At 50.0% G+C, this 10,818-nt stretch overlaps 1 protein-coding gene across 1 annotated transcript in view; it reads right to left on the reverse strand.

Annotated features, from left to right (window-relative positions):
- PKP1 (plakophilin 1) overlaps positions 1–9,588 on the reverse strand; it is a 57,301-nt gene extending 47,713 nt beyond the window's left edge. The window contains exons 1-2 of the mRNA XM_055234085.2: positions 9,196–9,588; positions 157–297 (exon numbers count right to left, since the gene is read on the reverse strand). The gene's annotated coding sequence lies outside the window, so the exon portion shown is untranslated. The remainder of the gene's footprint in view (positions 1–156; positions 298–9,195) is intronic.
- Between the last annotated feature and the right edge of the window lie 1,230 nt (positions 9,589–10,818).

Raw genomic sequence — 10,818 nt, forward strand, 5'->3', positions numbered from 1 at the left:
GAGCTGAGTGTTTTTTTTTTTTAAGTATTTACTTTGATGGAAATCTTTCTAAAAGGTATCACATTCTGTTTTGCCTCCTAAAGCAAACAACACTGAACATATGTGCTGTACTTCTTGATGCCCTGGGTTTCTCATTGTGGACATCCATTACTGAACTGTGTAGTCGTGCAGTCCGGTCAGCTTCTTAATTTTGGGGCCTCCACCAGCTGTGTGACACTATCACGGCCGTCACTCTTGCTGTCATTTGAGGCTGCCACTCACAGCTCACATGCTCTACTTTTAGTTTGCTCTTCTAATCTACAGAGGAAAGGACAATCAGAAATCTATTCTTTTTGGGAATTTTATGTCAAGGAAGGATCAAGAAGATTGAATGTCTCAGGGACCACATGAAGGTCACTCACGCAATTCCTGAGATGTGGGTGTTACATGTGGGGAGCCCCAACTTTCCCAAGGAAGGTATTCCTAGTAGCAATTTGCAGAGCAGATTATTGTAAAGCAGATTATAGTTTCCAACAGAAACAGTTTTATTATTGAGGGCTCTGTTCCTAAGAACTTAATCTCAAGTAAACCAGAGATGTGATCAAAAATATGTCATAGATGTGTACAAAACACCTGTAAACCTCTATTATCACTTCATATTGTAAGATTCTGCCTCTAGCCATAGACCGCCAGGACTGGAAAGAGCCTTGGACTTCATCCAGCCAAGCACTGCATTTCACTGATTAGGAGAGGAGGTAGCTTGCTTGCAATGCCCCAGTTAATATGTGGCAAAGCCTGTACCCTAACCAGGCCTTGTGAATCCTGGCACAGTGCTCGTTCCACCACATCATCCAGTTTCTCTTATAAAAGTCCTATAAAATGGGCATTAAAGTACAGTGCACACCGATTATATAAGGGCCCCAATGTACTATAAAGTATACACGGCAGCATATAAAAATACAATTCCATTGTGTCACACATTTGGCCTATCTAAAAACTAATATGCTAGCCATAATAAATGTTAATTACATCTTTAAATAACGATAATTTTCCTATTCTAGGATATAGAAGGGCCCTGAAGGAGGGGATTAGAGTAGCTCATCTTCCTATAAAAGGCAAGTCCATGGAAGCCGAACTGATTATCTTTAAAATCGTTTCCAGGTATGAAGTTCAGTTTTTCTAGCTACTTCTCTACTATGTTAATATTAATATTATTTTGACATGTTGATAGAAATAGCCAACATTTCGTATGCTCCTCCAAACACCATGCCCACCAACCAGGCATGGTTCTGAGCCCTGTAAATGAACCACATCATTTAAATCCTTACAAGACCCTATGAGGTGGGCACCATCGCCCTTCTTTTTCAGATGAGGAAACTGAAGTTCCATGAGGCCACCCAGCTGGCAATAGGCAGACAAGGCAACCACAATCCACAGCTGGACACTCAGTGGCAGTGCCAGGCTGCCGCCTCGAGATTTCTCTGTGACAAGCAGATCCTTCTCTGGATAGGTCTTTTAACAGCATCCATTCCCATCACAGGGCATGAAAGTCAGGCCAGCTGGTTCCTGATCTAGTTGTGTCACTAACTAGCTTCATGTTAGACAAGGGCCTTCCTCCATCCCTTGCACCAATCTACAAAGAGAGCGGGTAAACTTGGTGGCTCCTAAACTCCACTCTAGCCCTAACATTCTATAATTCTGATGTCAATTGTGGGGATTTGTAGAGCAGGACATCTTGAATCAGGCCCTTCTGACAGAGGAGGAGAGGAAAGGGCAGTCAGGTTACACATTCTGGGCCACAGTGAGGGAGACATACTCAGGCTGGGAGGGTTGGTTTGGGGCTCAGGTGTATGGTTTTGAGCCAGCAGGTCAATGCTATTTCCATCATCTCTCTCTCTCTTCTGCCTGCCTGAACCCCACCCTATGTGGGGCCTGTCTCAGAAATCAACCAGCAAGGAGGCTAACACTCCTAAAGTGAAGAAAAGATGTCAAGGAGGCACAGTCGCATGACCCCAGCTCTGAAATGGCGTGCTTTCAGGTGACTGTCAGAACATGTATTTAGATGGTAACATTCTAATGGATATGGGTTAATTTTGACTTGGAAGGTGTTCGGCGTGATCGGGGGAAGGCTCCTGAAGGAACTTAATTTTGACTTGATTCTGAAATAAGATGAGTATATTTTCATCCTCAAAGGAATGAGTATGAACGGGCTTCTAATTCTCTTTGCCACCTGCCGTAGAGCATTAAGTGTGACCCAGATTTCACTTTCAACATTCTGGCTCCCAGACTTCACATCCTGTCATCTCTGTGTTCGTTAAAAAGTGAAATATAAGTTCATTTACTCAAAAAGTGTTGACTGAACATCTGCTATGTGACAGACCTTGTCCCAGGTACTAAGGATACAATGGTGAGGAAGGCAAAGTTCCTGCTCTTACAGAACTTACACTCTGTCACTCTCCCTCTGTGCAGTGGTGCAATCTTGACTCACTGTAACCTCCGCCTCCCGGGTTCAAGAAATTCTCCTGCCTCAGCCTCCCGAGTAGCTGGGATTACAGATGTGCACCACCATGCCAGGCTAATTTTTGTATTTTTAGTAGAGACAGGCTTTCACCATGTTGGTCAGGCTGTTCTCAAACTCTTGACCTCAGGTGATCCACCCACCTCGGCCTCCCAGAGTGCTGGAATTACAGGCAAGAGCCACTGTGCCTGGCCTAGAGCTTATTTTCTACAGGAGAGAAGGAGAAGGCTGGGCCAGGGGTGGGTGGGGGCTGGTGCAAGGAAGGCTGAGAGGAGGTCTCTGGGGCTGCTTCTAAGAGTGTCTGGGCTGAATCTTCTCCCTTCTCAGTTTCCAGCCCCCAGGTGAGGGGACCACCTCTAGCTGAGCCCCTCACTGACGCAAACACCCCAGGGGTGTGGAAGAGGTAGGTTTTCTTCCTGGATCCCTGGGCTTGCTGGGTGGCCCCATCTTATTCAGCCCAGTCCCTCTGCAGTTGGACTTCCTGGACAGTGGCCATGGGGCCAGCTCCCTGTTGTGAAAGCTTTTCTGGATGACATCCTTTGGCCAGTTAGCAGACTCCTCAATGGCTGCTCAACTCAGGAATCTTATAACCTTCCCTGATGAACTCGCACTGCCCCCTCCCTAGTCTCTAAATCGCCTCTGCATTATTTTGTTTTCATCGTAGCACTCACCCCATGCAGCCACCTGCCCCTTACCTTTGCGTATTTGCTGTTTCCTCTGTGTGGAGCACTGTCAGTCAGTCACTTAAATATGTATTGAGTGCCTAAAGGGGCTAGTATCACCATGTCAACCCTGGGGATACAACAACGCAAAAGACCAGATCTTGCTCTCATGGGGCGTATGTTCTAAAGAGGTAGACAAAGAGTCGATTTGTAAATGATTGCAAATTATATTAAATGCTATGAAGGAAACAATGAGCGGCTTAGAGGCTGCAGAGAGGGACAGCTTTAGCCATGGTGACCAGACTGTGACAGGCTGAGACTTGAAGCATGAGAGGCCGCTGCCCATCTCAGGAGTGAGGGAAAGGGCTCTGGGCAGAGGAAATGGTGAGTGTACAAGCCATGAACCTGGCATGTCTTCAGAACAGACAGACCAGGGAGACCAGGCAGGTGGGCACAAGATGGGCAGGCAGGCAGTGCTGTCCTGTAAAGCATTCTTCAATTATGAAAATGTTCCATCTCTGTGCCCGCTATTTAAATCAGTTCAAATTGTGTAAAGGAAACATTCAGTTCCTTAAATATACCAGCCTCATTTTAAGGGCTTGATAGCTACATGTTGCTAGTGGCCACTACATTGGCCAGTGCAGGATCATGCTGGAGCTTGGTGTCCGGGAAGACAGAAAATACTCTTGAATTTTTTTTTTTTTTTTTTTTGAGATGGAGTCTCGCTCTGTCGCCCAGGCTGGAGTGCAGTGGCGCCATCTTGGCTCACTGAAAGCTCCTCCTCCCAGGTTCACTCCATTCTCCTGCCTCAGCCTCCCGAGTAGCTGGGACTACAGGTGCCCACCACCACGCTCAGCTAATTTTTTGTATTTTTCATAGAGACAGGGTTTCACTGTGTTAGCCAGAATGGTTTCGATCTCCTGACCTCGTGATCCGCCCGCCTTGGCCTCCCAAAGTGCTGGGATTACAGGCGTGAGCCACCACTCCCAGCCTCTTGAATTTTGTTCTAAGAGTAATGACAGACCACTGATAAGTCTTAAACAAGGGGGTGACAAGCCCCTCCCACCTCCTGCCTTCTTGCCGCTTGTCAATCCTATCTATCTTTGTGGAGGAATCTCCAAACCAAATTCAAGACCCCCTCCTGGGGACCTTTGTGCCTGGTGCCAACTGTGTTATAGCCCTCGGCTACTTTGTCATACTCACATGTCCATAAGACCTGGAGCAGGCTGAGGGAGGGGATGTGTGCTTTTCATTTCCGTTTCCTCGCTGTTCACACTGGTACACATCAGGTGCTCAATGTTTTTGTTAAACTAAAGCCACCATCTTGCTCTGGAGCAAGGCCATGTCCCAGAACTTTCCCAGGTCTCTGGAGTGATTTGGGCTCAGGGCATCCTGGCCAAGCTTTTGCCTTTCTCAAGGCCAGTTTCCATTAAGACGCTGTCCTCACCTCCTGCCAGTAGGGATGCCCTCAGGAACAATCCCACTGGGCTTCCACGAGAGCACAGAAAACCTGCCCTTCTCACTTCCCAAGGGAAATTTACATCAGGAAGTAAGAATTCATTCAATCCCCTGTCTTGTCCTGGGCATTTTAGGAAAAATCAATCCAGGAAGTCATCTTCACAAGGATCTGGAGAAACAATGCCTCATAGAAACCCTGTGATGACTCCTTCCAGAATCCTAGACCCTCACCGCCCTCAGGGTACCAGGGCAAGACTGCACCAGACTTCCAGCCTGACTCCTGGTGTGATATATGCCACTGCAGGTACCAGACTGCAAGCCATTACGCTTGGAAGGCGCAGACAGTGCACAGAGAGGCTCCCAGCCATGGACAGGGAAATGGGGGCTACTGGGGCAGGGGCGGGAACAGTAGGGGCCTCTCTCCCAGCCCTTTGGCAAGCACCCCAATGAGAGAATCAGGGCATGTGACCATGAGTCTCCTATCCATGAAGGCTGGGGCGAAAAGGCTGGCCTGTGCCCATTCACACTAACCCAGCTGTGCTCTGGAAGGAGCTGAGGGGTACATGCTGGCAGTGGGAGGAGAGAGACAGCAAAGAGGCTGGTTACAGAGGCCCAGAAAGGAGGGTTTGGATGAGTCTAAGGCGTGCTGGGCTGGGCCAGCTAAGGGGCGAGGCCAGGGTGTGCACCTAGGGCTCCTCCACACACCAGAACGCTCTCAGAGCTGCCTTTCTGGTCTCTGGGTGGGGTGGGTGGGGTGGAGGTGATGAATAACAGCAAAGACCCAGCCCCGTGCTGACTGGCTGCTGTCAGCAGTAGATTTGCCCTGGGTCCCACCCCTCTGCCAACCCAAATTCTAGTTCTGTCTCCCAACACTGGCATGCCGGGGGCCTGCCTCTCTATCTGCCTCTCCCCTTGGCCAGTAGTGCTGTTCTGTGGCCCCCTGGAAGGATGAGGGCCCTAGGCCTTGGCCACAGCCTCAGGATCCTGCTCAGCCCCCAGCTCTCTCTGGGACCAAAAGCCATTTCACATAGACTCCAAAGTGTGCCCAATGGGACAGAGTGGGAAAATAAGAGCAGGGGCTTTGGGCCAGGTTTGGTGGCTCATGCCTGTAATCCCAGCACTTTAGGAGGCCGAGGCAGGTGGATCACGAGGTCAGGAGATTGAGACTATCCTGGCCAATGTGGTGAAACCCCGTCTCTACAAAAAAAAAAAAAAAAAAAAAAAAATACAAAAATTAGCTGGGCGTGGTGGTGCATGCCTGTAATCCCAGCTACTCGGGAGGCTGAGGCAGGAGAATCACTTGAACCTGGGAGGTAGAGGTTGCAGTGAGCGGAGATTGCTTCACTGCACTCTAGCCTGGTGATAGAGCGAGACTCCATCTCAAAAACAAAACAAAACAAAAGAAACAACAGGGACTTTGGAGTCAATAGACCAAGCTGTGCACGTCAGCTTTGCCACTGTTAGCTGGGTGATCTGAAATGCTCTAGCCTGTCTGTATCTCAGTTTCCTCAATTGTAACATTAGATTAGTAACACCCACCTCACAGGAGCCTTATGACCACAAATGGGTATTATACATAAAATGCCTAACACAGTGTTTGATATACTGTAGTTGCCTAATAAAGATGCAAGACTTCTTCCTTCCTCTGGCAGCACCGCCTAGCCTCCTATCTAAATGCCCTCTCTCCCACACTCTCCCCTTTTGACATATTTTCCAGGGCCAAATTCCCAGCTCATGCCCTTCCTTCCTAGTCTCAGAGTCTTTAAGCATTCCTCCTTCCCCTGGGAGCAGGGCCATACCCCACTCTGGGTTCCACTCACAGCCTCTCTCCTATAGCCCCTGCCTCTCATTCACTCCCCATCCAGCATTTTTGTCTGCAACTGTGGCTCTGCCATTATTATGCTTGGAGACTTCAGAACTGCAGAGGTGGAAGGGGCCCCAGAGCCCATCCCTTTGAGCCCCTGCATTTGTCAGAAGAGGCCGCTGAGTACAGAGAGGCATGGTGATGTGGTCTTGCGAAGTCCTGGGTGTCTGGGTCCTACTTCCCCCACACAGGGACTGGGGTTCCCTCCTCCTTCCTTGGCAGGTGGATGGGGGAGAGAGCTTGGTGACAAGTTTGAGCTTTAAAAGGGAAGTCAAGGCCAGAGAGGCATCCCAGAGGCGGTTCCTGTAAGTGCTGCTCCCCCTGCCCTGTGCTGGAGGCATCTCCGGTATTTGGGAGGTGGAGCAGCAGCACAGGGAAAGGCCGTGGGAGCCGCAGAGCTGGCATCAGCATGGGGTGTGTGGCAGAGCGCCGAGCAAGCCCCTGTGCTCACTCTTTCTTTCCGTCTCACAGTCCCGGGCCCAGCCCCAACCCCAGCCCTGTACAGCCTCGGTGATAATTTCGTGAGTCACCCATCCTTGCCTGCAGACAGGGCAGCCACACCCAGGACAGCTGGCACCCTAGCCGGGGTTTCTGCTGTGAGCTGCTGGGCAGGCAGCCTGCCAGGCCACAGACGGCCACCGATGGTGAGCCAAGACGCTCCAGCGCCTCAGGCCAGGCCAGGAACCTGCTGAGTGGCAGAGCCTCCCGTCTGCATTGCCCCATTGCTATGGCCAGGGCCTCCTGCGGAAAGCCTCTGCCAGGCGCCTTCTTATTGGGATCGCCAATAACAAGCAACGGACCCAGCACCTGCCCCATCTGTGTTCAGTAAGACCCTGGGCTTCAGGCTGCTCCCAAAGGGTGGGAGTCTCCCTCTGATCAGGCTTGAGTCAGGAGCCACGGGTCACTTGCGGCTCTCTCTGCCAGACACAGCTGTGACTTCATCACTGCCCCTTTGAATCCCATCACGGCTCTGCCCTTTGAAGCCCAAATCAAATGCTCTCATCTCCCCCACAACCCTCCCAGATGTCCCCAGCTGGGGGTGACCCCTCCTTCCTTGAGCTCTTAGAGGGAATTGTGCCTCCTTTGCCATTTAGTGCATCACGCTAAGTGATTAGGTGCACTGTGGGCTCTTGGCTTCAGCAGCAGGCCCACCACAGTGCTCTGAATATCAGAATGGCTCAACAAATGTCTGTGCAGTCGATCCACATTCCACTTACATATTCTGTTCTGACATTCCTGGGATCAGATGCCTCTCTCGGCACCTTTCTGTTCCCGCTCCCCTCCACTCTTTCCAGGCCGTATCATCCTACTAGAGGCTGTGCCCCAGGCCTTGACTTTAGGCCCTGCAGGGGTTGGGGCTGGGCCTGGACCCATTTTGACAAAGAGGCCTTAAGGAATTGGGGGGTTCCATGACATTCTGACCTCCCAACCATCTCCAGTCTCAGCACTCCACAGTTCACTGCAGCTGCCAAGGGAGCAGGGTAGGGGGCACAGCAACCTGGGCAGAGCCTGGGAGAGCTGGGAAGAGCCCCTCTCCTGCTTTCCAAAGGGGTCTTGTGATGACGCTTTGTGTTGGCCATTCCTAGTCCTTCATTGGCCTGCTCTGAGAGTCCCTTTTGCCCAAGAAAGACCCTGGGTGACTTCTATCATGCACGGTTCTGTCCCCCACTCCACTCCACTATCTTAGAAGCTGATCAGTCAAGCAGGGATCACTGGGATTGGATTGGTAAGAGAGGTCAGCTCATCAGCTCGGTGTTCTCCTGGTGACTCTGACCCCCAGCTTAGGCCAAAGATGCCTGCCTCACCGCTCTCAGCTCCAGAACTCAGGCTGGGGGTAACAAGGGCCAGGGGTTGGGGAGAGTGTGCAATGTGATAGTTAAGACAGAATTTGGGGGACTTCTAGGAGGCTTTGAATACTGGAGACCACTGAAATTGGGGAGGTGAGTTTGTAGTCCATGGAAAATAGTTTTGTTTTTACTGCTGCAAAGGAAAATCATATGCTGACTTCCAAAAACAGTCAGGACTTTGAGAGTTCCTTGCTGGTTTCGATGATTTTGCCTTTACTTTCAACTTTTTGCACGTAGGACCATGAGAATGTTTCAAATACAGCTGTTTCTTTACAGTCTACCAAGTAGTTCATCCTTTATCTCCTGGGATCTGCCCATCTATTCCTTGAGAATTGTGGTCATTCTGTTATCATCCCATTGTAAGGATGAGGGGACTGAGGCTCAGAGAGGGTGTGTGGCTTGTCCAAAGTCACCACTGTTTAGCAGCAAAGCTAGGCCTCAAAGGTGCTTCCTACCCTCCGAGCCCACTGCTTTTCCTCCGTGCCACGCCATATGTGCCCCAAGACATTTCCAGGCTGGAGACAGCTGCTGTGAAATGCAGTCTTCAGGGACACTTGATTCTTATGAATGGAACCCACCAAAAATATATGTCCATGTCCTAACCCCTAAAACCTGTGACTGTGACCATGACCGTACTGGGAAAAGGGTCTTTGCAGGTGTCATTAAGGGAAGGATCTTGAGCTGATATTATCCTGGATTTAGGGCAGATCCCCAATCCAATGGCAGGAGTCCTTCCAAGAGAAAGGTAGAAGGAGACTGGAGACACAGAGAGGAGGGCCACATGAAGACAGAGGCAGTCTTACGGAGTTATGCTGCCACAGCCAAGGAATGCCCAGCGCCTCCAGAAGAAACTAACCAGGCTGATACCTTGATTTTGGACTACTGGCTTCCAGAACTGTGAGCGAATACATTTCTGTTGTTTTAAGACACCAAGTTGGTGCTAATTTCTGCAGCAGTCCTAGGAAATTAATAGTGACATTAACCCTGAAACTCTCCCAGTCATGTGGCATGAGCTGTCAGTCTCTCAGCAAATCCTCTCAGCATGTGGCCTGGTGGGCATGTGAGATTCGTGAATGGCTTGGCAGGCAGTACCAGAGTGACATCGTCCCTCAGCAATGGCCCGTGTGAGGACCAGCTGGCTCCTGCCCAGCCTGGATGGCCAATCTCTCGCTCCTCTGCCCTGCTCCCTTCAGCACCCGCCTTTACATCTAGTTTCACTCCACACCAAGAAAAGGATGATGCCCCAACAGCCCTGGGAAAAGTGAAGCGGCCATGGGCGACGTCAGTTACGTCAGTTATGAAGCCAGTTACGCCTCTGCCAGGAAGTTGGTGGGGGGGGCAGCCTCTAATAACTGCCAGACTCTCAGCCCTGGCGGCCGTCATCTTCATATTTCCCCACTTAATGGGATGTCTTGAGGTAGTCAAAGGCAACACAGCCACAATTAAACATAACAAGAAAACATAATGGGACTTTGTCTTTCTATGGGGCCTTTCATTCTGAGAACTCAGGTAGTTTTATGAGCCTTGGGAGGCCCCCTGTTACTCCCTTTACAGAAGGGTAAACTGAGGTACTGCACAGGAAGAGTGCCAGAACAGGGCTCTTGTCAAGTTATTAATCAGTGCTACTGACCAAGAGCTTAATTCTAAGGGTCCATCTAGCTCCCTTGATGGTCAGGGCCACCAGGCTTCAACAGGAAGCTTAGTTTTTTTTGTTTTGTTTTGTTTTGTTTTTCAGAAAGTTCTCAGGATTTGTGGTGTCTTCTTAGAGATGGTCAGAATGGGGCTCAGACAGCCTGCCCAGCCTGATGGGGGTGGAGGATTGATGGGGCAGAAGGTGGGTATTGAGGCAGAAAAAGCATTGCACTAGGAGTCCTTCGCACCTCACTCTAGCTGGGACAAAGCAGAGTTATGGGCCTGGGTTGGCTACCAACTTGCTGTATGGCTTTGGACAAGTCATATGCCCTCTCTGGTTTCAGTTTCCTTGCTTGTATAATGAGGGGGTTGGATGCTCTAAGTCAGTACCCTCAAATCCTAATGCACATCGAATCACCTAGGAATCTTGTTAAAACGCACGTTCTGATTCAGCAGGTCTGGGGCAGGGCTTAAGGCTCTGCATTTCCAGCAAGCCCCCAGGTGATGTTGATGCTGCAGGTCCCGAGACCACACTTAGAACAAATCTCAGGGCAGGTCACTCGACCATGAGCTGTAAAATGCCATCATCTCATCATCTCCACTTCCTCAGTGGTGCTGTTAGGAGAATAAAAGGGCTAGTACGGGTAAGAGCACTTTATAAGCTATAAAGTCCTGTACAAATATGTTTTTTAAAAATATCACCAATATATGATTAAGACTTGATATTTGGTGGCAAAGGACTTGGTTCAAGAGCCTGGTCTTGGTGAACCTGTGACATGGGCATAATAAAACCTACCTCATGGGCTTGTTATGAGGACTAAATAAAACAGGATCATTGAGAGCAGCAACAGAACAGCT

Source organism: Symphalangus syndactylus, chromosome 19, assembly GCF_028878055.3.
Source record: "Symphalangus syndactylus isolate Jambi chromosome 19, NHGRI_mSymSyn1-v2.1_pri, whole genome shotgun sequence".
Classification (NCBI taxonomy): Eukaryota; Metazoa; Chordata; class Mammalia; order Primates; family Hylobatidae; genus Symphalangus; species Symphalangus syndactylus.